We start from the raw sequence: 27,715 nt of genomic DNA, 5'->3' as shown, positions 1-27,715 counted from the left end.
GGCACCCGGACAGAGGAGAGGTTCATTCAACTTTGGGTTGCCCCGCAATATAATGGTAAAATGAAAATAAAAATAGGATTGAATGAGGAAGTGCCCTGGAGTACAATAATATATGGTTAAGGGGAGGTAGTTAATGTCTAATCTGAACAAGGGATGTTGACAGGTCCTGTGGGATCCATGCCTGGTTCATTTTTATGAACGTCAGCTTGTCCACATTGGCTGTAGACAGGCGGCTGCATTTGTCTGTAATGACGCCCCCGGCCATGCTGAATACACGTTCAGACAAAACGCTGGCCGCCAGGCAGGCCAGCACCTCCAAGGCATAAAAGGCTAGCTCTGGCCACGTGGACAATTTGGAGACCCAGAAGTTGAATGGGGCCAAACCATCAGTCAGTACGTGGAGGGGTGTGCACAGGTACTGTTCCACCATGTTATTGAAATGTTGCCTCCTGCTAACACGTTCCGTATCAGGTGGTGGTACAGTTAGCTGTGGCGTGGTGACAAAACTTTTCCACATCTCTGCCATGCTAACCCTGCCCTCAGAGGTGCTGGCCGTGACACAGCTGCGTTGGCGACCTCTTGCTCCTCCTCTGCCTTCGCCTTGGGCTTCCACTTGTTCCCTGTGACATTTGGGAATGCTCTCAGTAGCGCGTCTACCAACGTGCGCTTGTACTCGCGCATCTTACTATCACGCTCCAGTGCATGAAGTAAGGTGGGCACATTGTCTTTGTACCGTGGATCCAGCAGGGTGGCAACCCAGTAGTCCGCACACGTTAAAATGTGGGCAACTCTGCTGTCGTTGCACAGGCACTGCAGCATGTAGTCGCTCATGTGTGCCAGGCTGCCCAGAGGTAAGGACAAGCTGTCCTCTGTGGGAGGCGTATTGTCATCGTCCTGCGTTTCCCCCCAGCCCTGCACCAGTGATGGGCCCGAGCTGCGTTGGGTGCCAGCCCGCTGTGAACATGCTTCATCCTCATCCTCCTCCACCTCATCCTCATCCTCCTCGTCCTCCAGTAGTGGGCCCTGTCTGGCCACATTTGTACCTGGCCTCTGCTGTTGCAAAAAACCTCCCTCTGAGTCACTTCGAAGAGACTGGCCTGAAAGTGCTAAAAATGACCCCTCTTCCTCCTCTTCCTCCTGGGCCACCTCCTCTTCCATCATCGCCCTAAGTGTTTTCTCAAGGAGACATAGAAGTGGTATTGTAATGCTGATAACGGCGTCATCGCCACTGGCCATGTTGGTGGAGTACTCGAAACAGCGCAACAGGGCACACAGGTCTCGCATGGAGGCCCAGTCATTGGTGGTAAAGTGGGGCTGATCCGCAGTGCGACTGACCCGTGCGTGCTGCAGCTGAAACTTCACTATGGCCTGCTGCTGCTCACACAGTCTGTCCAGCATGTGCAAGGTGGAGTTCCACCTGGTGGGCACGTTGCATATGAGGCGGTGAGCGGGAAGGCCGAAGTTACGCTGTAGCGCAGACTGGCGTGCAGCGGCAGGATGTGAACGCCTGAAGCGCGAACAGGCGGCCCGCACTTTATGCAGCAGCTCTGACATGTCGGGGTAGTTGTGAATGAACTTCTGCACCGCCAAATTCAGCACATGCGCCAGGCAAGGGATGTGCGTCAAACCGGCTAGTCCCAGAGCTGCAACGAGATTTTGCCCATTATCGCACACCACCAGGCCAGGCTTGAGGCTCACCGGCAGCAACCACTCGTCGGTCTGTTGTTCTATACCCCGCCACAACTCTTGTGCGGTGTGGGGCCTGTCCCCCAAACATATGAGTTTCAGAACGGCCTGCTGACGTTTACCCTGGGCTGTGCTGAAGTTGGTGGTGAAGGTGTGTAGCTGACTGGATGAGCAGGTGGAAGAAGAGGAGGAGGAAGCTGAGTAGGAGGAGGAGGAGACAGGAGGTAAAGAATGTTGCCCTGCGATCCTTGGCGGCGGAAGGACGTGCGCCAAACAGCTCTCCGCCTGGGGCCCAGCCACCACTACATTTACTTAGTGTGCAGTTAGGGAGATATAGCGTCCCTGGCCGTGCTTACTGGTCCACGTATCTGTGGTTAGGTGGACCTTGCCACAGATGGCGTTGCGCAGTGCACACTTGATTTTATCGGATACTTGGTTGTGCAGGGAAGGCACGGCTCTCTTGGAGAAGTAGTGCCGGCTGGGAACAACATACTGTGGGACAGCAAGCGACATGAGCTGTTTGAAGCTGTCTGTGTCCACCAGCCTAAATGACAGCATTTCATAGGCCAGTAGTTTAGAAATGCTGGCATTCAGGGCCAGGGATCGAGGGTGGCTAGGTGGGAATTTACGCTTTCTCTCAAATGTTTGTGAGATGGAGAGCTGAACGCTGCCGTGTGACATGGTTGAGATGCTTGGTGACGCAGGTGGTGGTGTTGGTGGTACATCCCATGTTTGCTGGGCGGCAGGTGCCAACGTTCCTCCAGAGGCGGAGGAAGAGGCCGAGGCGGCGGCAGCAGCAGCAGAAGAGGCCGAGGCGGCAGCAGCAGAAGAGGTAGCAGGGGGAGCCTGAGTGACTTCCTTGTTTTTAAGGTGTTTACTGCACTGCAGTTCATGCTTTGCATGCAGGTGCCAAGTCATGCAGGTTGTGCTAAGGTTCAGAACGTTAATGCCTCGCTTCAGGCGAGTGCCATGCCAGGGAACTCCTTGAAGCTGCCTTTGGGGTGCTCGGTCCCAGATGGCGGCGGTCAGTAGCAGGCGGAGTCTCTTGGCGGCGGGTGTTCTGCTTTTGCCCACCGCTCCCTCTTTGTCTTTTGCTACGCTGTTGGCTCGGTCTCACCACTGCCTTTTCCTCCGAACTGTGAAAGTCAGTGGCACGACCTTCATTCCATGTGGGGTCCAGGACCTCATCGTCCCCTGAATCGTCTTCCACCCAGTCTTGATCCCTGACCTCCTGTTCAGTCTGCACACTGCAGAAAGACGCAGCAGTTGGCACCTGTGTTTCGTCATCATCAGAGACGTGCTGAGGTGGTATTCCCATGTCCTCATCATCAGGAAACATAAGTGGTTGTGCGTTAGTGCATTCTATCTCTTCCACCCCTGGGGAAGGGCTAGGTGGATGCCCTTGGGAAACCCTGACAGCAGAGTCTTCAAACAGCATAAGAGACTGCTGCATAACTTGAGGCTCAGACAGTTTCCCTGATATGCATGGGGGTGATGTGACAGACTGATGGGCTTGGTTTTCATGCGCCATCTGTGCGCTTTCTGCAGAAGACTGGGTGGGAGATAATGTGAACGTGCTGGATGCATTGTCGGCCACCCAATTGAGTAATGCCTGTACCTGCTCAGGCCTTACCATCCTTAGTACGGCATTGGGCCCCACCAAATATGGCTGTAAATTCTGGCGGCTACTGGGACCTGAGGTAGTTGGTACACTAGGACGTGTGGCTGTGGCAGAACGGCCACGTCCTCTCCCAGCACCAGACGGTCCACTAACACCACCACGACTATGTGTGCGTCCGCGTCCGCGTCCCTTACTAGATGTTTTCCTCATTGTTACCGTTCACCACAATAAGAAAAATAATTTTCGGGCCAATGTATTGAATTCAAATTCAGGCCTTTTATTACAGACACCTAACACTATCTGGCTATCTATTTAGGTACCGTATTACACTAATACAGACACACCAGTAATTACAGATTTAGCTGAATACAAATTTGAGGCCTATTATTTAGGCGCTGGGTGACAGGTATACGTTTACGGACAGAATTAGACTTGGATCTGCACTGTAGCGTGTGTGTGAAGTTCTTGAGAATTACCCTATCAGCACCTTGAATCTAATATACCTTTTTAGGGATAGATTTAAAGTAGGCTGATACAGCAGAAACCACTAATTTTGAGAATTGCAAAATTGGGAATTATTTTTAAACCCAGAACAAAAACTGTGCTTTGACGGACACTAAATAACTTGACCAGCTAAAACAGTAATGACAAATTTGGATGAATATAAATGTGAGGCCTATTTTTTAGGCGCTGGGTGACAGGTATACGTTTAATCACAGAATTAGACTTGGATCTGCACTGTAGCGTGTGTGTGAAGTTCTTGAGAATTACCCTATCAGCACCTTGAATCTAACATACCCTTTTAGGGATAGATTTAAAGTAGGCCTGATACAGCAGAAACCACTAATTTTGAGAATTGCAAAATTGGGAATTGTATTTCAACCCAGAACAAAAACTGTGCTTTGACGGACTTGTGCTTTAACTTGAACAGCTAAAGCAGTAATGACAGATTTGGATGAATATAAATGTGAGGCCTATTTTTTAGGCGCTGGGTGACAGGCTCAACTTGCCCCTGATGTAGTATATGGCCAAAAAATAACCACACTATTGTTGGTTAAATGCACTTTGTGACAGGCTCAACTTGCCCCTGATGTAGTATATGGCCAAAAAATAACCACACTATTGATGGTTAAATGCACTTGATGAAAGCTTGACCCTGATGTAGGATATAGCAAAAAATAACCACACTATTGATGGTTAAATGCACTTGGGTGACAGGCTCAGCTTGCCCCTGATGTAGTATATGGCCAAAAAATAACCACACTATTGATGGTTAAATGCACTTGATGAAAGCTTGACCCTGATGTAGGATATAGCAAAAAATAACCACACTATTGATGGTTAAATGCACTTGGGTGACAGGCTCAGCTTGCCCCTGATGTAGTATATGGCCAAAAAATAACCACACTATTGATGGTTAAATGCACTTGATGAAAGCTTGACCCTGATGTAGGATATAGCAAAAAATAACCACACTATTGATGGTTAAATGTACTTGGTGACAGCTTGTGCTGGCGCACCACAAGCCGCAAAATAGCCGCCGATCACCCCAGAAAAAAGTGACTGAAAAACGCTCTTGGCAGCCTTAAAACACTGAGCAATTGAATAGCAGCAGTTCAATGATCCACAGCTGTAGATCGATCACTGAATGAAGTCTTTTGGAGGAGTTAATCACTGCCGCATCTCGCCCTAACGTCGCAGCTGCAACCTCTCCCTACACTTGTATCAGCAGAGTGACGTGCAGCGCTACGTGACCCAAGCTTATATAGAGGCTGGGTCACATACTGCACTGGCCAATCAGAGCCATGCCAATAGTAGGCATGGCTGTGATGGCCTCTTGGGGCAAGTAGTATGATGCTTCTTGATTGGCTGCTTTGCAGCCTTTCAAAAAGCGCCAAGAAAGCGCCGAACACCGAACTCGAAAATGTTCGGGTTCGGGTCCGTGTCACGGACACCCCAAAATTCGGTACGAACCCGAACTATACAGTTCGGGTTCGCTCATCCCTAGTCAGGACGCTATTGTTGATCTGTCCCTACCCTCAGGGTTGGTGGCGGTGATAGCACAGGTATTAGAGGTGCAGGGGTTGGTTGTGCCTTTTCTTTGAAAACCAGCCGGCCATCTGGGGTTTCTTGCAGGCATCTGGTCCTGGCCGCAGAGCCTGGATCCTCCTGCCAGGTCTCTGTGGTGATGGCAGGGGAGAGCGGTTTCTGCAGCAGGGTGACTCCAGCCGCCAACAGTCCTTGCATGGACCGCATGGGGGTATATTCAACTTAATCTCCGATGTAGAGGTTATGCCTCTCCTGGGGCAAGTAGTGGCATTTCACCGACCTGCGGCCCGCAAACACCTCAGTGCCTGAGTGGTTGTCCTGGAGGAACCCCACACCGCGCTCCACGGAAAACCACAGGACGGTTCCGGTACGTCGGGTCAGGACAGGGTCTCCAGACTGGGGGCTGTCAATAACTTGCTTCACCCACTCTTCTACGGCCGACTTGTACTACCAGGCCGTCTGGGCAAAGGCGGTTATCTCATGTGGCACCTCAGGGTTGAGGCTGCTGAGCTTGCTGTAACTGGGCGGTGAAGTGGAATCCCCAGCCGCCTCCACCGCACCAGGAGGTGGCTGTGGCTTGGTAGGCCTGAGATTGATGACCAGTGATGGGGTCTCAGGACGTGGCGGAGGGACGGACACGGACCAGGCCTGGGCCTCGGGGAGCGGGGTAGCTCCTACCTGATGTCGTGGCCGGGCGGCCGGTTCCGGTGTCCTCTGCTGGTCCTCCCGAGATTCGAGCGCCATCTGGTTCACAGGCCTCCTTTTAACTGGTGGAGTGACGTCAGGGACGGCCTCTGCGGGAGCAGGTACGACGTCCACGTCCATCTGGGCAGATGCGTCGCCTTCCGCGAGTGCACCGTACACAGCGGAGGGATCCATGGCCTCCTGGTATTCGATTACCAGATACGGAACATCCCTAGCAGGAACCGGGACTTCATCAGGCGTCTGCGCAGGCATCTCCGGTAGCTCAGGTAGGGTAGATGCAGCGAGGATCTGGTGCGCAGGGGTATCCACATCCTCCGGTCTGGCGCCAAAAGCTGAGGGTCCGCGTCTCTTTGTTAGTTGGGAGACCCAGATCTCCATCGGCTGTTCGGGGTAGACATCCTCCCCATCGATGGACATGGCATTCCATTTGGGACGTGGATAGGCCATCTTCGCTGTGCTCCGGCACACACTGATTGCTAAAAATAAAGGAGGGGCGCAGAGGGTGGAGCTTTTATCACCTCTGGCCAAGGCAGTGACAAGTCCATAGAGGGCGTTCTCTATCTTTCCCGCTCCTGAAGGGGCGTATTCGACATCTTCGCGCCTTTCTTGAGGGGGTGCCGCTATATTTTCCCGCTTCTAGGGTGGTGTAGACAGCATTTTCGCGCTCCTGAGAGGGCGTTTCTTGATTTCTTTGTTCTTGGGCATGAAGATGATGCGCCATCTTAAAACGAATATGGCGAATCTCCACAATACCGAATTAACTCTTCAAGTGCTGCAGCGCACATGCAGCGCTTTCCTGGCACAGCAACACAAGTAAGCAAGTCACTTTTAGGGATTTTTGCACAATCTTCAGCCCTTATTATATTATGAAACATGAGGTTTTTAGATCCGTTTTCTGCGCACAATTTAAATGCGGTTCTGTTAGGGATAGACACACAATACAATCCGATCCTGTTCGTGACGCCACTCGATGCAATGAGCAGGACACTGGGTCATTGGGGCTGCTATGGAGTGGGTCAGATTTAGATGTGTATAAGTTTGTGACGCCAGTTGCAGCTTGCGCAGGTACTGTAGAAGGGCCCTTTAAGATGGTATGAGCACACTTACTAGGTGAGGAATGCCAGAGGGGGATATTGTCTCTGTATTGTGTCAACGGTGTCTCCTATCTGTAGTACGGCTGGACTCCTGTATCCTGGCTCACATGCAACAAAGTTGAGTGCTGTAAATAGGAGTAACTGAGGAATGATGGAATTCCACACAGAAAAGAGGGTCCAACTTGTCTTTACTTGATGTTATTATATGCAGCATTAGATCCATACAAGGTTACAGCAATAGTCTAGGATCCCAGCAGGTATTGGCAATATGTGGCAGGAATTATATCTATATATTCTGCATCTGGTACATACGCCTTTAAGAATCTGGCAGGTATCTGTCTTCTGCTCTGTCTATGTTCTGCTTGGTTTGGGCCTGACTAGCTATGGAGGTACTTATCTTCTCCTTGTTCTGGAATCTGTACTTACAGGACTGCTCGCAGGGAATGATGGTGGCGTCCTGGAGATCTGATAGTTCTGAAGCTTGCTGCTTTCTTGGTCATCCAGCTGAGGTAAGAGACTCAGGCTGGGAAAGTTGATCTTGGGCCTCAGCAGAGGCTTGGATCCCTGGTTGGGGTCCCTGTTTCTGGGAGCTCCTATTCACACAGCCTACCCCAACAGGGGGTGGCTGGTACACTGCCTAGAACTTTCTGTCCTCCTCCTGAAGTAGGATGTGGGAACATTCCACTCCTCCTCAGATAGGGGGAAGCTAGCCTAGAATGGTATACTCCAGTCTAGGTCTATTAACTAGCTTGGTTCTGCTACATACTGCTGCCACCTGCTGGTGTACATGGATATCACAGCATAAATATAATGTAACAGACCTGGAAAATGCACATTGTAGAGGAAATGATGGAAACTTATACCAGATGACATTATGCATATACCTAACATTATGAAGCAGGGGAACAGAAGTTTAGTGACATACTTCAGGATGTTACACATGTACTCATCCAACACCACAGAAGCTGAATGTGCTCCTGGCCAAGTTGCTGATACTACAGTCTTTCTCTTTCTATGGGGTGAAGTCTGCACCTTTCAGACAACTGATGGCTTGTGCCAAGCCAAGGTGCAGCATCCCAAGCTTTTATTAATTCTCCAAAAAGCTGTAACAGTCCTGCACACATATGTTGAACAGAAAGTGAGCCAGTCCTTTAGCCTGTCGGTGTCTGCTAAAGTTCACAGCAGCGCCGGCATGTGGAGCTGTAACTACAGTCTTTCCCTTTCCATGGGATGAAGTCTGCACCTTTCAGACAACTGATGGCTTATGCCAAGCCAAGGTGCAGCGTCCCAAGCTTTCATTATTTCTCCAAAAAGCTGTAACAGTCCTGCACACGTACAGTACAGACCAAAAGTTTGGACACACCTTCTCATTCAAAGAGTTTTCTTTATTTTCATGACTATGAAGGCATCAAAACTATGAATTAACACATGAGGAATTATATACATAACAAACAAGTGTGAAACAACTGAAAATATGTCATATTCTAGGTTCTTCAAAGTAGCCACCTTTTGCTTTGATTACTGTTTTGCACACTCTTGGCATTCTCTTGATGAGCTTCAAGAGGTAGTCACCTGAAATGGTCTTCCAACAGTCTTGAAGGAGTTCCCAGAGATGCTTAGCACTTGTTGGCCCTTTTGCCTTCACTCTGCGGTCCAGCTCACCCAAAAACATCTCGATTGGGTTCAGGTCCGGTGACTGTGGAGGCCAGGTCATCTGGCGCAGCACCCCATCACTCTCCTTCATGGTCAAATAGCCCTTACTTTCAAAGTTTTCCCAATTTTTCGGCTGAGTGACTGACCTTCATTTCTTAAAGTAATGATGGCCACTTGTTTTTCTTTACTTAGCTGCTTTTTTCTTGCCATAATACAAATTCTAACAGTCTATTCAGTAGGACTATCAGCTGTGTATCCACCTGACTTCTCCTCAACGCAACTGATGGTCCCAACCCCATTTATAAGGCAAGAAATCCCACTTATTAAACCTGACAGGGCACACCTGTGAAGTGAAAACCATTTCAGGAGACTACCTCTTGAGGCTCATCAAGAGAATGCCAAGAGTGTGCAAAGCAGTAATCAAAGCAAAAGGTGGCTACTTTGAAGAACCTAGAATATGACATATTTTCAGTTGTTTCACACTTGTTTGTTATGTATATAATTCTACAGTGGTTCCTGTCCAGGCATAGCAGCAACTTGGCCAGGAGACAGCACTGCCGCCTCTGCGTTCCAAAGCTGTGAGCCCTGCATCAATTTTCTCCTCTGCCTCCTCATCCTCCACTTTGTCCTCAGCCCCCACTGCAGGCACCATTCAGAGTGCTTCTCCAGCATACCACCTATGCAGAGTCTGGCAGTGCCATGCTGTTCTGTTTGCCTTGGGCAAACAGAGTAATATCGGAGAAGAACTTCTCTGCGTCCTTCGTGAGGAAATACAATCATGGCTCTCTCCTTGCCAACAGAAAATCAGAACCATGGTCACCGACAACGGGAAGAACATTGTGTTGGTGCTGCGTCAAGCAAGGCTGAACCATGTGCCCTGCATGGGACACATCTTTAATCTGGTTGTATAGCGGTTTCTGAAGTTTTACACTCAACTGCAAAACATCCTGAAAATGGCCAGGAAACTGAGCATGCACTTCAGCCACTCTTACCCTACTGCAAAGGCAGAATAGCATTCCACAACATCTCATTTATGCATTGTTTCCACCCATTGGAACTCCACACTCCACATGTGTCCACAACTATATGAGCAGAGGAAGGCCGTAAAAAATTTCTTGATGTTGCAGGTGGACAGGAACACTCCCCGTACTTCGACGTTACTCATTGGAAGCTCATGCATGACACCTGCAATTTCCTCAGGCCTTTTGAGAAGGCCACTTTATTTGTCGGACGCCAGGACTACAGGATAAACCACGGCATTTCACTCTTTCACATCCTGGAGCAGATGCTGATAAATCTGGATGGCCAGGGGACAGGAGATGTGGCACCTACATCTCACGGCCACCTGAGCCCTGTGGGGGCTGAACTCGCAGAGTTGGAGGGCATTCACACACAAACAATGCATACAGAAATAGGTGTTTTTTCTTGACAGGACAGGAGCAGGAGCAGAAAGAGGAGCTAGAAGGTGATGAGGAAGACCAGGCCGATTACCCCGACACACTTTGGCAGTATGCAGTAGGGATTAAGGCAAGGAGTCCCTCTGAGTCCCTTGCGCAAATGGCCAGATGCATGCTGAGTTGCTTGTGTAGTGACAGCCGTATTATCACCATTTGGCAGAGGGATGACTACTGGCTCTCCACCATGTTAGACCCTCACTACTGCTCCAAAATGGGGGTCTTTTTTCCACCCGCTGAGAGGAAGGATAAACTGAACTACTATCGATACATCCTATGTAGTCAGTTGGCCACTGCCTATGTGTGCAATTACCCATCCTCACAATGATCTGACCAGGGGGCCCTTTGTGCTCATACTCCACTACCATGACTGCTGGAGGGGGGTGGGAGGGCAGGAGCAGCACCAGCTCCATCAGCAGCAGGACATGGAGCAGAACCTGAACCAGCAAGTGGTGGCATACTTGGACTGCACCCTGTCACTCCACACCACAACCAAGATCCCGTGAACTACTGGGCACCCAAACTTGATTTGTTGCTGCAACTGGCCGAGTTTGCCCTGAACAACTTTCCTGCCCGGCCAGTAGTGTGGCATCAGAGCAGCTGTTTAGTGCAGCAGAGAGCATAGTTACCCCAAGGAGAACTCGACTTTCCACCCAAAAGGTTGATAGACTAATTTTTGTAAAGATTAATCAGGCATGAATCAGCCAGGATTTCCACATGCCAATGCTTGATACATCAGACTAGATCATTCTGGGTGCCACACCAAAACTGTGAAAAAAGAACAGTTTCTTTTGGCCACCTGCTTCAGCCACTATTCTGATGCTGCCATCCGCCTGATGGCACACACCTGCTGCCTCTGCTGCCATCTTCTCCTACTGCCACCATCATGTGTTGTTACTACCATTGCTGGTGCCCCCACCTCCCCACTCCATGACTGGGCCACTATGTTGACTGCTCATGTGGTTTCCACCCTCACCACTCTGTGACTGCCCACTATTTTGACATCTCATGTGTTTGCCACCTCACCACTCTGTGACAGGGTCATTGTGTTGACTCCTCATGGAGTTGCCATCCTCACCACTCTGTGACTGGGCCACTGTGTGGATTCCTCATGCGGTTGCCACCCTCACCACTCTGACAGTGCCACAATGTTGACTTCTGAAGCGGTTGCCATCCTGACCACTCTGTGACTGGGCGACTATGTAGACTCCTTATGCAGTTGCCACCCTTCTCCCTCTGTGACTTGACTACTAGGTAGACTATTCATGTGGTTGCCACCCTCCCTACTCTCATACTCTATGACTGAGTCACTATATTAACTCCTTATGCGGTTGCCACCCTCACTACTCTGAGACTGGGCCATTAGTGTCGCTGTTCGACGTTGTTGACATCACCATTTATTTTACCCTTTTTCTGATATGTCAGAAGGACAGAAAAACGAAAATCACAACAGATCCTGTCTTTGCCGCATCCGTAAGGGCTCTATCACATGGTCCCTATTTTGCATCAGAATATGCTCATGATTTGGAAGCCAGAAGCAGGAGTGGGTACAAAACACAAAAGACAAGTGTCATCTCTGTTTTGGATCCACTCCTGTTTTATTTTGGTCTTAGCAATACTGATAGATTACTGACCAACTGCTGACCATGTGAAGGCGGATGCTCAAAAGACAGGATCCTTATTTTTTTTTTTTTCTTGTGACGGATCAGAAGAAGGGAAAAATAAACAGTGATGTCAACACAAACTTACTGCTGACACCCTCTCCACTCTGTCATGGGGGCAATACTTGTATCAGCGTGTGACAGAACAGGTTCTGAAGAAATCTACGTAGAAATAGCTGACAGTGTAAAAGGAGTGTGCTCTTTCACTCTATAGTACAATCTTGGGCCACTGCACAGTTCTTTATACCTGATGCTCACATTGGCCTGTAAGGCTGAATTCACACTTTAGTTATTTGGTCAGTTTTGGCCCCATAATTGATGAAATAAGTAAAGTGTGAAGTGATTCTAAGGCCTCTGCGTTCAGGGTGCTTTCAGTAAAACTCGTACCATTTTGCCAGTAAGTTCAGTCAGTTTTGTCTGCAATTGCATTCATTTGTTGTTTTTCCACACGGGTGCAACGCGCTTTTGTGCGTTTTTTTACACACGTGATAAAAACTGAAGGTTTACAAACAACATCTCCTAGCAACCATCTGTGAATAACGCATCACATCCGCACATGAGCTTCTATTCCCTTCTATGGGGCCAGGGCTGTGTGAAAAACGCAGAATATAGAACATGCTGCATTTTTCACGCAACGCAGAACTGATGCATGAAAAAGAAACGCTCATGTACACAGACCTATGGAAATGAATGGGTCAGGATTCAGTGCGGGTGCTATGTGTTCACGTCACGCATTACACCCGCACGGAAAACTCGCTCCTGTGAAAGGGGCCTAAGAGTGACACCTGTCAACTGCCTGTCATACTGACGCACTGTAACTGTTTTACTACCACAGCAGACTAGATATGCATGTTTCTGCAATGAACAGTGTTGCACACCGATATGCAGGCTCTCTGCAGCCGTCAAATAGCTGATTTTTTATGCTCTTCATCATGAATAAATTAAGATCAAATAAAAAATATGGGAAAATTTGACAAAGAGTCTGAATCAAATTTTTGAAAACTTCACTCATCTCTATCGATATGTATACCATTAGGCCTTGATTCTCAAATTGGGGTGAATAAGCTGTCTAATACTACTGTTATTGAAGTGTCCACATTGACATTGAATGACTTATTGCACATATACAGTTACTGTACAGTATGTCCAACAGACAGGTGCCAGGGCCCTCTGAGGGAATGGACAGTGGAAAAAATGTTGCTGGAACCTGCAGAAGAAGGAGGGTTTGCAGAAACAGGCCACAGCTTACCAAGGTCATCCAGCGGTCATGTTTTGACCAGCAATCTAGATGTTCTAGAATGGTTGACTCGCTCTTCTACAGTCGTGGCCAAATATTTTGAGAATTACATAAATATTGAAAATTGGAAAAGTTGCTGCTTAAGTTTTTATAATAGCAATTTGCATATACTCCAGAATGTTATGAAGAGTGATCAGATGAATTGCATAGTCCTTCTTTGCCATGAAAATTAACTTAATCCCAAAAAACAACTTTCCACTGTCATTAAAGGACCTGCTGAGATCATTTCAGTAATCGTCTTGTTAACTCAGGTGAGAATGTTGACGAGCACAAGGCTGGAGATCATTATGTCAAGCTGATTGGGTTAAAATGGCAGACTTGGCATGTTAAACGGAGGGTGATGCTTGAAATCATTGTTCTTCCATTGTTAACCATGGTGACCTGCAAAAAAACGCGTGCAGCCATCATTGCGTTGCATAAAAATGGCTTCACAGGCAAGGATATTGTGGCTACTAAGATTGCACCTCAATCAACAATTTATAGGATCATCAAGAGCTTCAAGGAAAGAGGTTCAATTCTTTTTAAGAAGGCTTCAGGGCATCCAAGAAAGTTCAGCAAGCGCCAGGATTGTCTCCTAAAGAGGATTCAGCTGCGGGATCGGAGTGCAGAGCTTGCTCTTGAATGTCAGCAGGCAGGTGTAAGCGTATCTGCACGCACAGTGAGGCCAAGACTTTTGGAAGATGGCCTGGTGTCAAGAAGGGCAGCAAAGAAGCCACTTCTCTCAAAAAAAAACATCAGGGACAGATTGATCTTCTGCAGAAAGTATGGTGAATGGACTGCTGAGGACTGGGGCAAAGTCATATTCTCTGATGAAGCCTCTTTTCGATTGTTTGGGGCATCTGGAAAAAGGCTTGTCCGGAGAAGAAAATGTGAGCGCTACCAACAGTCCAGTGTCATGCCAACAGTAAAGCATCCTGAGACCAGTCATGTGTGGGGTTGCTTCTCATCCAAGGCAGTGGGCTCACTCACAATTTTGCCCAAAAACACAGCCATAAATAAAGAATGGTACCAAAACACCCTCCAACAGCAACTTCTTCCAACAATCCAACAACAGTTTGGTGAAGAACAATGCATTTTCCAGCACGATGGAGCCCCGTGCCATAAGGCAAAAGTGATAACTAAGTGGCTCGGGGACCAAAATGTTGACATTTTTGGTCCATGGCCTGGAAACTCCCCAGATCTTAATCCCATTGAGAACTTGTGGTAAATCCTCAAGAGGCGGGTGGACAAACAAAAACTCACTAATTCGGACAAACTTCAAGAAGTGATTATGAAAGAATGGGTTGCTATCAGTCAGGAACTGGCCCAGAAGTTGATTGAGAGCATGCCCAGTCGAATTGCAAAGGTCCTGAAAAAGAAGGGCCAACACAGAAAAACGCCTGACATCCGTAAACATTGTTCCATGATTATAGGGCATGGCAGGCTTCCTCTCCAATCATTTGAACAGTCAGCTATTTCTCTCAGAGGCGAATATAGTATTCTCAAGTGATAATCTCCCCCTAAACAGTTTGGACATTTCTCAAGCATTTAAAGAAATAAACAAGACTTATAGAAGATATGTAAAATCTCTGTGGGAGATCACTAGTCTAGAGACATATATCCAGCAAAAAATTGTGTACCGAGGAATGCGCATACGCATCACTCCTAATGCACATCAGGAGGATACGGAATTTATTAAAGGTTGGGAGGAGTTATTAACAGAAAACTCATTACGCATGCAGGCATTCATATGTGAACATGAGAAAAAGCTATTAAGTAATCTAGCCCTGCAACTCGAGAAGGAGATAGCTGACATTCAAATTTTCCGCAATCAAACTGAATTCTGTACTCTAGAGAGTAGATTGCAAAAAAACATAGAAAGTCAACAAACAGAAATTAAGGAGAGGAAGCACAAGAAGTACCTGAGGGAGAAGAGAGATTTTGATACCGGTTACATCTACAGTAATAAGAACAACATTAACCCCTTCCCCCCTAGAAGCACTGAGCAGAGAGAATCCTCTGACATATCAGAAACAGATAATTCTTAGTCTGAAGGAAGTGGAAAATACCCTAAAACAGGGATAAAAAAGAAGAATAAATATTATAGGGGGTATCAACAGAAGAATTACCAGTCATTTCAAGGAGACACCAGAGGTCCGAATCAGGGCCGACACTGGCAGGGACACCCACAGGCAAATTTCATGCCACCAGGTCAGGGAACCAATGTACAACCTACTTTACAATCTACATCTGTTACATCTGTACCATCCCTGGGGCATGGCATGCAGAGAGCCACTTCCCAGAGTATGATACAGTGGACCCCGTCGATTACTCCCTCTTTTTTAGTGCCGGGTGTGCAATTGAGAGACAGGGACAAGTGGGGGTACAACCAGCAACAGAGAATATAAATGGCTTTAAGAGTGCACAAATTATAAATTTGGCTGGTACTGATCTGGAACCCAAGCATATATCCCTCCTGAACAAAGGGCTGTCATTCACACCTACACCAGGCTTCGACTGTTTTACCTGGGTCAAAGATGTCAACTTATTCGCCAGAAAACTGCCATTACATAAAGAATTTAAAGAAAAAGATAGACAAGACACAGGTAGAAGAGAACGTGAAGCTCTGGTAGTATTGGAAGAACTATCGAGAGAAAGTGGCGGAGAGAGTCTAATTCCCCAAGCACCCTACACAGATTTACATCTAAAATCGAAATATACACCTCCCTTCTCAGGGTATGCAAATATAGAGACATTTGTAAATCTAGTTACAAAAGATCTCCAAGCAATAAAGACCAAGAGGAGTGAAGTGGGCAATAATTTAAGTCCAGAAGAGAAGCAGGCCCTGACAGAACTTATGGAAAGGGAGGACTTAGTGGTGAAACCCTCTGATAAAGGGGGAAATATCGTCTTACTCAAACAGGAATATTATACAAACATGGTAAAGAGACTGCTTGAGGGCGATAAGACCTACAAAAAATTTGACTCAAACCCCACAGCTAAATTCACAAAAGAACTTGATACCTTATTAAAAAAGGCAAAGAATGATAGTTTAATCTCCAAAGAGGAATATAAAGTATTGCTAAACCCGTGCCCTACACTGGCAACCTTTTATGCCCTGCCCAAAGTGCACAAAAATCGAGATCCCTTACCAGGTAGACCTATCGTCTCGGGGAATGATAATTTATGCGAAGGCATCAGTACATATGTAGATCAGGTGATCAGACCCTTTGTCGCAACCCTTCCGTCGTATATAAAGGATACACTTGATATGGTGAGGAAACTCAAGGATGTTGAAGTGGGCCCTAATACTCTCGTAGCAAGCCTCGATGTCGAGGCACTATACACTAGTATAGAACATGGAGTGGGGGTTGAAGCGGTCAAGAAATATTTGTACACTAAAGGGACACAATTTTATAATCACAATGATTTTGTATTACAACTATTACAATTTCTTCTCACGCACAATTATTTCATATTTGATGGCACTTATTATTTACAGACACATGGGACTGCGATGGGCACGGTTTGCGCACCGAGTTTCGCAAATTTATTTTTAGGGTGGTGGGAGGATAGGCACGTATTCACAGAGGATAATACACAGTACACAGATTTAATTTCATTTTGGGGTCGATTCATAGATGACATCCTGATCTTCTGGGATGGGACACAGACCGAATTCAACCACTTCACGGAAAAATTAAATAACAATAATCTGGGCCTCAAATTTACCAGTGAGATCCATAAAGAGAGTATTAGTTTCCTGGATTTGAAAATCATACTTGATGGCAGTGGTAGGATAAAAACAGAAATTTATAAGAAGCCCACTTCCACCAACAGTTTCCTACACTGGCAGAGCTTCCACCCACAGCCATTAAAAGAAGGGATACCCATAGGACAGTACTTAAGGGCAAGACGCAATTGCACTGATGATGAAGCCTTCCAAAAGGAATGTGAGACACTATATTCTCGATTCCAGATGAGAGGCTACCTGAAGAAAGTATTACATCGGGCCTATAATAGAGCATGCAACACGGAGAGGGACAACCTTTTGGTGGAAAAACGAGGAATGGGAGAAAAAGTGATCAGATGTATAGGAACGTTTGATGTTCAAAATAGGCAAGTATACAAGATCAGGAAGAAACACTGGCACATCCTGAAATCGGATAAAGATCTAGTTCAGATCCTCCCTAAAAGTCCCAGTATTACATATAGACGAGGAACCAACTTGAGAGAAATGGTAGTAAGAAGTCATTTTCAAAGAAGCTCGTCAAAAAAAGAAACCTGGCTCAAAACCACAGGTTCATATCTATGTGGAGCATGTAGCTTTTGTAAATACATGATACCCAAGAAGGAGTTTGTGAACCCAGTGGATGGGAGAACATATAAGATCAGAGATTATATGAACTGTAGGAGCACGGGTTTAGTATATGGCATACAATGTGAATGTAATATGCTGTATATAGGGAAAACCATCCAAGAGCTTAGGAGGAGGCTATTAAAACATTTTAGCGTTCTGAACACTAATGAGGAGACACCATTGTCAAGACACTTGCTGAGATTTCACAATGGTCAAACCACAGGCTTAAAGGTCTGGGGAATACAGAAAATAAAGCCCAGCCCGAGACAAGGTGGCATTGACAAGAAATTACAAAAAGAGGAAACGAGGTGGATATACCGCCTCCACTCCCTGGCACCTAATGGCATAAATGAAGGATTCACGTTCGCTCCTTTTTTGCAAATTGGAGATTATAGCATGAAAAATAAATACTGGTATAAGGATAGAAAACATTAAAGTAAGGAAATATTCCAGAAGAACACCCCAAAAAAGAGATGGAAAGGGGGAGAACCCGATAAAAAATGAGAATTCAATAATAAGAGAAAAAACAATAAGATGATAAAACTGATAACAAGTGGAAAAATGGTTTATGACAACTTACCAGAAAAAGATGGGCGGACAAGGTATGACATGTCGGCAAGATAACATCTGCAAGACAAAGAAAGAAGGGAGGAGGTTAGGAGCAATAAAACTAAAAACTGGACAATCAAGGATGACCGAGACACAGGACCCTGGAGACATAAAATGAGGAAAAGAAGCGTCCATAGTAAGAATGTGAAGAAGCAAAATCAAAATAAATTGAAAAAAGAAATAATAAAATAATAATAAATAATATATATATATATATATATATAAAAAAATAATAAAAAAATAAAACAAAATATAATAAATAAAAAAATAAAATAATAATAATAAAATAATAAAATAATAATAAAAAAAGAAAAAAAGAAAAAAGAATAAGAATGGGACTGGCCTATAAAATAACATAGAATAATAAAGAATATAGATTAACAAATGGGGAATTAAAGGAGAGAATTCACAAATAAAAGGGATACAAGCAAAAATAAAAATAAAAACAAACACGTAATGTGGAGAATTAAAGGGAATAACAATAGAAGAGAAAATTAGTCACTTAAGGATTTTTTTAAAAAGTTATAAAGGAAAAACTAAAATAATAAACAAAAAATATATAAATAAATAAAAAACAAATATATATAAAAATACGTACACAAAAACAATAATAAAAAATAAATAAAATAGATAATGAATGAATAATTAATAAAGTAATATAAAATAACAAATAATTCACTAGAAATAGACACAAAGGAAATAATAAGGAAGAAAATTCAAAAACACAATTACATAAAATTGTGATAGTTGATTTAGGTAATAGGCGCTATAAATATTATTCTCTCATAAAGTAATATATAATACAGATGACAAGTACAATCTATATAATAGAAATAATGAGGCTCTGTAACATATACAATAAAATACAATAACCAGAGAGCCGGTAAGCAGCGGAGTATCTGACATTCTTCCAAGTAGGGACGCAGGTATAGTGGAAATAGAAGATATATCGTAAGTGATAACACAGGAGGAGGTGATCTGGAATGTTTCTAAGTCCAGGTGCATGCGCACTATGAAAGCGCGATGTGATGAGTCATTGCAGGGAGTCGGATGCTGAGAGCCGGTCCGAGGGAAGAAGCCGATACGTCAGAGGTAAGAGACAGAGAGTCATCAGTGAGGGACGTACAGCACCACCAGAAGGCGCCCCCTGATTGGCCGAATGATATATACACAGAAGAGAAACGAGTGCCCACTGATTTCCGCCCACACAAACAGAGGGTTTAAAGGGCTGGGACCCGCCCCCAGGTCCAGAAACTGCATTTCTCCTGAAGACGCCGTGGAACGGCGAAACATGTAGGGAAGCAGTAGGTAGATTTTAGTTCAAGATCTGGGAGATAGGGAACATGACTAGAGACGCACACAGCTAAACATACAGCTGAGATAAAGTATAAGCTAAGCTAGACAGAGAAGTAAAGGTAGGAGGGATACCTGAGGAGTATCAGACACCTCCAGAACAGGCTGTATAGTGGCTGAAGTGAATGTATTTGAAAGTATAAAACACAGAATCCCACTCCAGATCTTGAGGAATTTTAACAGTGTGTTCTCCTGATAATAACAGGATATTTTAATTAAAGACATAATAAAAGTATAAGTTTTATTCATCAGTCAGAGAGGAATAAGGGCCACAGATGTTCCTAGAGACCCTTGAAAAATTTTCTATTTAAACAATAATGTGGTCACCTCCTGAGAGACCTATATGTATGTTGGTCGTATAACACTGCAAATACTGACTCTGCATAAATGTCATGTAATTGTTGATAAAAGCCTTTGAAACGTATGAAGTGTGTGTAATTATATTTCACTACATCACAGAAACAACTGAAACAAAGATCTAAAAGCAGTTTAGCAGCAAACTTTGTGAAAACTAATATTTGTGTCATTCTCAAAACTTTTGGCCTCGACTGTACAGTGGGGAAAATAAGTATTTTATACACTGGCAATTTTGCAAGTTTTCCCACCTACAAATATAACACCCCAGAGTTGTGTTACGACACTCTTCTACCCCGCTACTATATGCTAAGGGCCTTTACCTTGTCATCTGATGTGATTTTATATTATGTCATTATGTCATTCACAAATGTGCATAAACCATCCAGTAATTCCTGTAATTTTCCATGTTCACTAGCAGGTGGCAGCAATGCGTCGGTAAGTAGCTAGGTTCAGTTTAGTATTTCTAAGCTGGAATAGTTCATTCAAGCTTAGCTCCCCCTCTGTGAGCAGAGTGGGTTGCGCCCACATCCTGCAGCTAGGGTGGAGAAGGAAGTTAGTGGCAGTGTGCCAGCCACCCCTGTTGGGGAAGGCTGTGCGTGTTAGGAGCTCCCAGATATAGGAAACCAAGCCAGGATCTTGTCTCGGCTGAGATATTGATCAAATCCCCAGCCTGAGCCCTGCAGACTCAGCTGGATGAAGCAAGCAGACAACCTCCAGTTCCAGAAAGAAAGCATACCCTGAGAAGATAACTGTGAGTAAAGTCCAGAGACCCAGGAGAAGCATATTCCTCCTCAGCTAGTCAGTCTCCATACAGCAGAAGATAGAAAGTGCAGAAGCCAAATTCCTGCCACAGTTTAGAACTACAAAGCAGATATCCTTTCCTGTAAGCTCCAGGTTGATAGAGCAGAAGATAAATTCCTGCAAACCATTGCTGAAAGCCTGCTGGGACCTAAGACTAAAGCTGTACCTTGCTTGGATGAAAGTTACCCTCAGTAAAGATGAGTTTGAACTTCATCAAAAGTCTGGATCTCAATTTCTGCTGCAAAATCCCTCTATTATTCCTCCTATCACTACACTCAATTTATTGCTAGTGAGCCAGGAGCCAGGAGTCCAGCTGTACCCAAGTAGGAGACACTGTTGACACCATTATCACCACCATACAGAGACATTTCATCACTCTGGCATTCCTAACCTGGGGCGCGAGTTATAACACCTTGGAGGGCCCTGTGACATACCCTGCGCACACTGCAATTGGCATCACAACAAATACTGAACATTTTAACAACCCGTTCCTGGCCACGGCACAAACAATGGAGAGGTCTGTAATTTTCATCGCAGGTACTTCAACTGTGAGAGTCTGCTCAGGCTCCACTGCTATGACTGCTAGAGGGGAAGCAGGAGCAGCATCAGCTCAATTAGCAGTAACTTGACTCTCCAGTCTCTGATGAGCATGTTTCTTCACCCACCAGCAGCAGAGGGACATGGAGCAGAACCTGAACCAGCATGTGGTGACATACTTGGACTGCACCCTGTCACCCCAGATCCAAGACTCCCTGGACTACTGGGCCACCAAACTTTATTTGTGGCGGCAACTGGCCGAGTTTGCCCTGAACAAGCTATCCTGCTCGGCCAGTAGTGTGGCATCAGATCTGGTGTTTAGTGGAGCAGAGTGTATAGGAGAACTCGCCTTTCCACCCAAAATGTTGAGAAACTAACCTTTGTAAAGATGACCTTTGTAAAGATGAATCAGCCAGGTTTTCCACACATTGTTACCTAATACATCAGACAAGGTCATTCTGGCAATAATGATCTGACTCCAGTGTGCTGCCACACCAGAACATTGTGAAAAATGGACTGTTACTTCTGGCCATGTGCTTCAGCCACTCTTCTGATGCTGCCACCCGTCTGATGTCACACACTTGCTGCCTCTACTGCCATCTTATCCTACTGCTACCATCTTGTGCTGTTACTGCCACTGCTCTTGTCCCTCACCTCCCCACTCCCCACTATGTTGACTCCTCAAGCTGCTGACACCTTCATCCCTCTGTGACTGAGCCACTGTGTTCAATCCTCATGCAGTTGCCATCCTTACCACTCTATGTCTGGGCCACTGTGTTGACTCCTTATGCTGTTGTCATGCTCACCAGTCTGTTCTGGGGACACTAGTGTCCCTGTTTGGCCTTGTTGACATCACAGTTTATATTTTTACCATTCTTGTGATCCGTAAGAAAATCCAAAATATGAAAAAACACAATGGATCCTGTCTTTGGAGTATCTATAAGGCCTCTATCGCACGGTCAGTATTTTGCCTTAGGATTTGATCATGATTTGGAAGCCAAAAGCAGGAGTGGGTCCAAAACACAGAAGAGAAGCAAATATTTCCTTCACATGATCATGCCATCATCTCTGTTTTGGAATAACTCCTGTTTTTTCCTTACCAATACTGATCAAATACTGATGTAAAAAACTCACCAAATACTGACCGTGTGATAGGGACCATTAAAGTCCTGCATGCAGGACTTCATTTCCATCTGAGTAAACTCGATGTCAGATGTGTATGGCCAAAACTCATTTAAATTGAGCATTAGGCCTCTATCACCAGTCAGTATTTTGCATCAGCATTTGATCATGATTTGGAAGCCAAAAGCAGGAGTGGATCCAAAACACAGAAGACATGCAAACATTTCCTTCACGTGTCATCTCTGTTTTAGATCCACTCCTGTTTTTGCCTAACCAATACTATTCAGTTACTGACCAAATACTTGACTGTGTGAAGGCGGATACTTAAAAGACAGTATACAATAAACAGTGACATAAACACAAACCTCCTGCTGACACCCCCCGCTCCCCACTCTGTCATGGGGCCACTATTTGCATCAGTAGGTAACAGAACATTTTCTCTAGCAATCTATGTCGAAACAGCAGACAGTGTAAAATGAGACCACTCTTTCACTCTATAATAGAATGTGTGGGTAACAGTAACACAATACATTATTTATCAATCAATGTGGACATCTGACAAACAGTGAAATGAGACTGCTCTTTCACAATCTAGTACAATAAGTGGCTAACAAATTAGCTAGCAATCTACGTGGAAACAGCAGACAGTGTAAAATGAGACCGCTTTTTCACTTCTTGGGACACTGCACTGTTAAGTACATCATTCCTGATGCAAACATTGACCTGTAAGGCCCCTTTCACACGGGCGAGTATTCCGCGCGGATGCGATGCGTGAGTTGAACCATTGCACCCGCACTGAATCCCGACCCATTCATTTCTATGGGGCTGTTCACATGAGCGGTGATTTTCACGCATCACTTGTGCGTTGCGTGAAAATCGCAGCATGCTCTATATTCTGTTTTTCACGCAACGCAGGCCCCATAGAAGTGAATGGGGTTGCGTGAAAATCGCAAGCATCCGCAAGCAAGTGCGGATGCGGTGCGATTTTCACGCACGGTTGCTAGGAGACGATCGGGATGGAGACCCGATCATTATTATTTTCCCTTATAACATGGTTACAAGGGAAAATAATAGCATTCTGAATACAGAATGCATAGTAAAATAGCGCTGGAGGGGTTAAAAAAAAGGATTTTTTTTTTAACTCACCTTAATTCACTTGATCGCACAGCCCGGCATCTCCTTCTGTCTTCATCTTAGCTGTGTGGAGGAACAGGACCTGTGGTGACGTCACTCCGGTCATCACATGGTCCATCACATGATCCATCACCATGGTAAAAGATCATGTGATGGATCATGTGATGACTGGAGTGACGTCACCACAGGTCCTGTTCCTCCACACAGCTAAGAAAGAAGTCAGAAGCGAAGCCGGGCTACGCGATCAAGTGGATTAAGGTGAGTTAAATTATTATTATTATTTTTTTAACCCCTCCAGCGCTATTTTACTATGCATTCTGTATTCAGAATGCTATTATTTTCCCTTATAACCATGTTATAAGGGAAAATAATACAATCTACAGAACACCGATCCCAAGCCCGAACTTCTGTGAACATGCGCGATTTTTCTCATGCGAGTGCAAAATGCATTACAATGTTTTGCACTCGCGCGGAAAAATTGTGCGTGTTCCTGCAACGCACCCGCACATTTTCCCGCAACGCCCGTGTGAAAGAAGCCTAAGGCTGGGTTCACACGAGCGGATGCCGTGCGTGGCATCCGCTCCGTGAAAGAGTGCCAAGACCCGATGCAGACTGCAGAGGCACGGAGCATTAACATGACTGATAATGCTCCGTGCCTCTCTGTGATCTCTTTACTACAAAATCACAGTGACAACTGTGATTTCGTAGTAAACAGATCACAGAGAGGCACGGAGCATTATCAGTCATGTTAATGCTCCATGCCTCTGCAGTCTGCATCGGGTCTTGGCACTCTTTCACGGAGCGGATGCCACGCACGGCATCCGCTCGTGTGAACCCAGCCTTAGAGTTCACACTTCAGTTATTTGGTCAGTTAATTTCAGCAGTTCCTGTATGGTCAGCCAAAATCAGGAGCCAATCCTACTTGCAGATAAGGTATCATGAAAAGATCTGCACCTGTTCTATGTTTTGGACCCGTAACCGACCAAATAAGTGAAGTGTGAAATTAACCTAATAGTGACACTAAATATATATTGTATATGTGGTCAGTTATACATTATGATTATTGTGTGAGGTACAGTGGATATAAAAAGTCTACACACCCCTGTTAAAATGTCAGGTTTCTGTGCTGTAAAAAAACGAGACAAAGATAAATAATTTCAGAACTTATTCCACCTTTAATGTGACCTATAAACTGTACCACTCAATTGACAAACAAACTGAAATCTTTTAGGTGGAGGGAAGTAAACAAAAAAAAACTAAACTAAAATGATGTGGTTACATAAGTGTGCGCACCCTCTTATAACTGGGGATGTAGCTGTGTTCAGAATTAAGCAATCACATTCAAAATCATGTTAAATAGGAGTCAGCCATCAGCCCAGACAGTTTGTTTTTCAATTGAGTGGTACAGTTTATAGGTCACATTAAAGGTGGAAAAAGTTCTGAAACAATTTATCTTTGTCTCATTTTTTTACAGCACAGAAACCTGACATTTTAACAGGGGTGTGTAGACTTTTTATATCCACTGTATATGAGGTAATTGTTGTTGTAATTGTCTGCAGTACTATATATACAGTGGGATGTGAAAGTTTGGGCAACCTTGTAATAATCGTCATGATTTTCCTGTATAAATCATTGGTTGTTGCGATAAAAAATGTCAGTTAAATATATCATATAGGAGACACACACAGTGATATTTGAGAAGTGAAATGAAGTTTATTGGATTTACAGAAAGTGTACTGTAATTGTTTAAACAAAATTAGGCAGGTGCATAAATTTGAGCACCACAAAAAAGAAATGAAATCAATATTTAGTAGATCCTCCTTTTGCAGAAATTACAGCCTCTAAACGCTTCCTGTAGGTTCCAATGAGAGTCTGGATTCTAGTTGAAGGTATTTTGGACCATTCCTCTTTACAAAACATCTTTTAGTTCATTCAGGTTTGATGGCTTCCGAGCATGTACAGCTCTCTTTAAGTCACACCACAGATTTTCAATTATATTTAGGTCTGGGGACTGAGATGGCCATTCCAGAACGTTGTACTTGTTCCTCTGCATAAATGCCTTAGTGGATTTTGAGCAGTGTTTAGGGTCGTTGTCTTGTTGAAAGATCCAGCCCGGCGCAGCTTCAGCTTTGTCACTGATTCCTGGACATTGGTCTCCAGAATCTGCTGATACTGAGTGGAATCCATGCGTCCCTCAACTTTGACAAGATTCCCAGTCCCTGCACTGGCCACACAGCCCCACAGCATGATGGAACCACCACCATATTTTACTGTAGGTAAAATTTCCCCCATGCATAATGCCCCTTGTTATGGCCAAATAACTCAATTTTAGTTTCATCAGTCCACAGCACCTTATTCCAAAATGAAGCTGGCTTGTCCAAATGTGCTTTAGCCCACCTCAAGCGGCACTTTTTGTGCTGTGGGCGGAGAAAAGGCTTCCTCTGCATCACTCTCGCATACAGCATCTCCTTGTGTAAAGTGCGCCGAATGGTTGAACGATGCACAGTGACTCCATCTGCAGCAAAATGATGTTGTAGGTCTTTGGTGCTGGTCTGTGGGTTGACTCTGACCATTCTCACCATTCGTCGCTTCTGTCTATCCGAGATTTTTCTTGGTCTGCCACTTCGAGCCTTAACTTGAACTGAGCCTGTGGTCTTCCATTTCCTCAATATGTTCCTAACTGTGGAAACAGACAGCTGAAATCTCTGATACAGCTTTCTGTTTCTTCCCCTAAACCATGATGGTGAACAATCTTTGTCTTCAGGTCATTTGAGAGTTGTTTCGAGACCCCCATGTTGCTACTCTTCAGAGAAAATTAAAAGAGGAGGGAAACTTACAATTGACCCCCTTAAATACTCTTTCTCATAATTGGATTCACCTGTGTATGTAGGTCAGGGGTCACTGAGCTTACCAAGCCAATTTGAGTTCCAATAATTAGTTCTAAAGGTTTTGGATTCAATAAAAAGACAACAGTGCCCAAATTTATGCACCTGCCTAATTTTGTTTAAACAATTATAGCACACTTTCAGTAAATCCAATAAACTTCATTTCACTTCTCAAATATCACTGTGTGTGTCTCGTATATGATATATTTAACTGACATTTTTTATCGTAACAACCAACGATTTATACAGGAAAATCATGACGATTAACAAGGTTGCCCAAAATTTAGCATCCTACTGTAGCTGCGTTGTCTGCCTCGAATGGCAATATGCCACTGCATAGTGGCCATGACTGCAGCTTTTTTTTTCAGGTCGATGTAGGCATATTTTAAAAAATGCAATGATTTACAGTAGAAATATGCTAGTTACACTATTAGATCCAGGGGGGGGGGGGGGGGGGGGGGGCACCCCTCCCCCCCCCCCCCCGAGCTGGCGGCACGGCCCTGCTCACAAGTGGGGGGCAGCGGCCGCAGGGCACAGGGAGATAAGCGCTTCCATTGTGGAAGCGCTCATCTTCAGTCATCTGTACCGCCGTCCTCAGGACAGCGATACAGATGGCTGTGCTGTGGCGGGGCAGGGGAGGGAGAGGCGTGTCCCTTCCCATTTCTCTGATAGGCTGCAGGCACTAGGCCAGCAGCCTATCAGAGGCCGGCGCAGGCGGCTCGATTACTTCATTGCGCCGCCTGAGCTGTACAGCGCAGGACACAGGCCGGAAGAGGTCTGCACTGCATCGTTGACATAGAGGTAAGTATAAGTGTTTTTTTTTTTTTATATATATATATATATATATATATGTAATATACTTTTACTGGCAAATTGGGGGGGGCTCTTGTTACTGGCACATGATGGGGGGCTCTTATTACTAACACATGATGGGGGTGCTTATTACTGGCACATGATGAGGGGCTCTTATTACTGGCACATGATGGGGGGGCTCTTATTACTGGCACATGATGGGGGGGCTCTAATTACTGCCACATGATGGGGGGGCTCTTATTTCTGGCACATGATGGGGGGTGCTTATTACTGGCATAAGATGGGGGGCTCTTATTACTGGCACATGATGGGGGCTCTTATTACTGGCACATGATGGGGGGCTCTTATTACTGGCACATGATGGGGGGGTGCTCTTGCTACTGGCACATGATTGGTGGCATCTATGGGGGCGCATTTTACTGGCACATGATTGGGGGCACATTTTACTGGCACATGATTGGGGGCACATTTTACTGGCACATGATTAGGGTGCACTTATTACTGGCACATTATTGGGGGCATTTTTACTGGCACATTATTGGGGG

The sequence above is a fragment of the Bufo bufo genome, chromosome 1 (genome assembly GCF_905171765.1).
Source record: "Bufo bufo chromosome 1, aBufBuf1.1, whole genome shotgun sequence".
Taxonomy (NCBI): domain Eukaryota; kingdom Metazoa; phylum Chordata; class Amphibia; order Anura; family Bufonidae; genus Bufo; species Bufo bufo.
The sequence above is the reverse complement of the archived record's forward strand: the minus strand, read 5'-3'. Positions refer to the sequence as shown.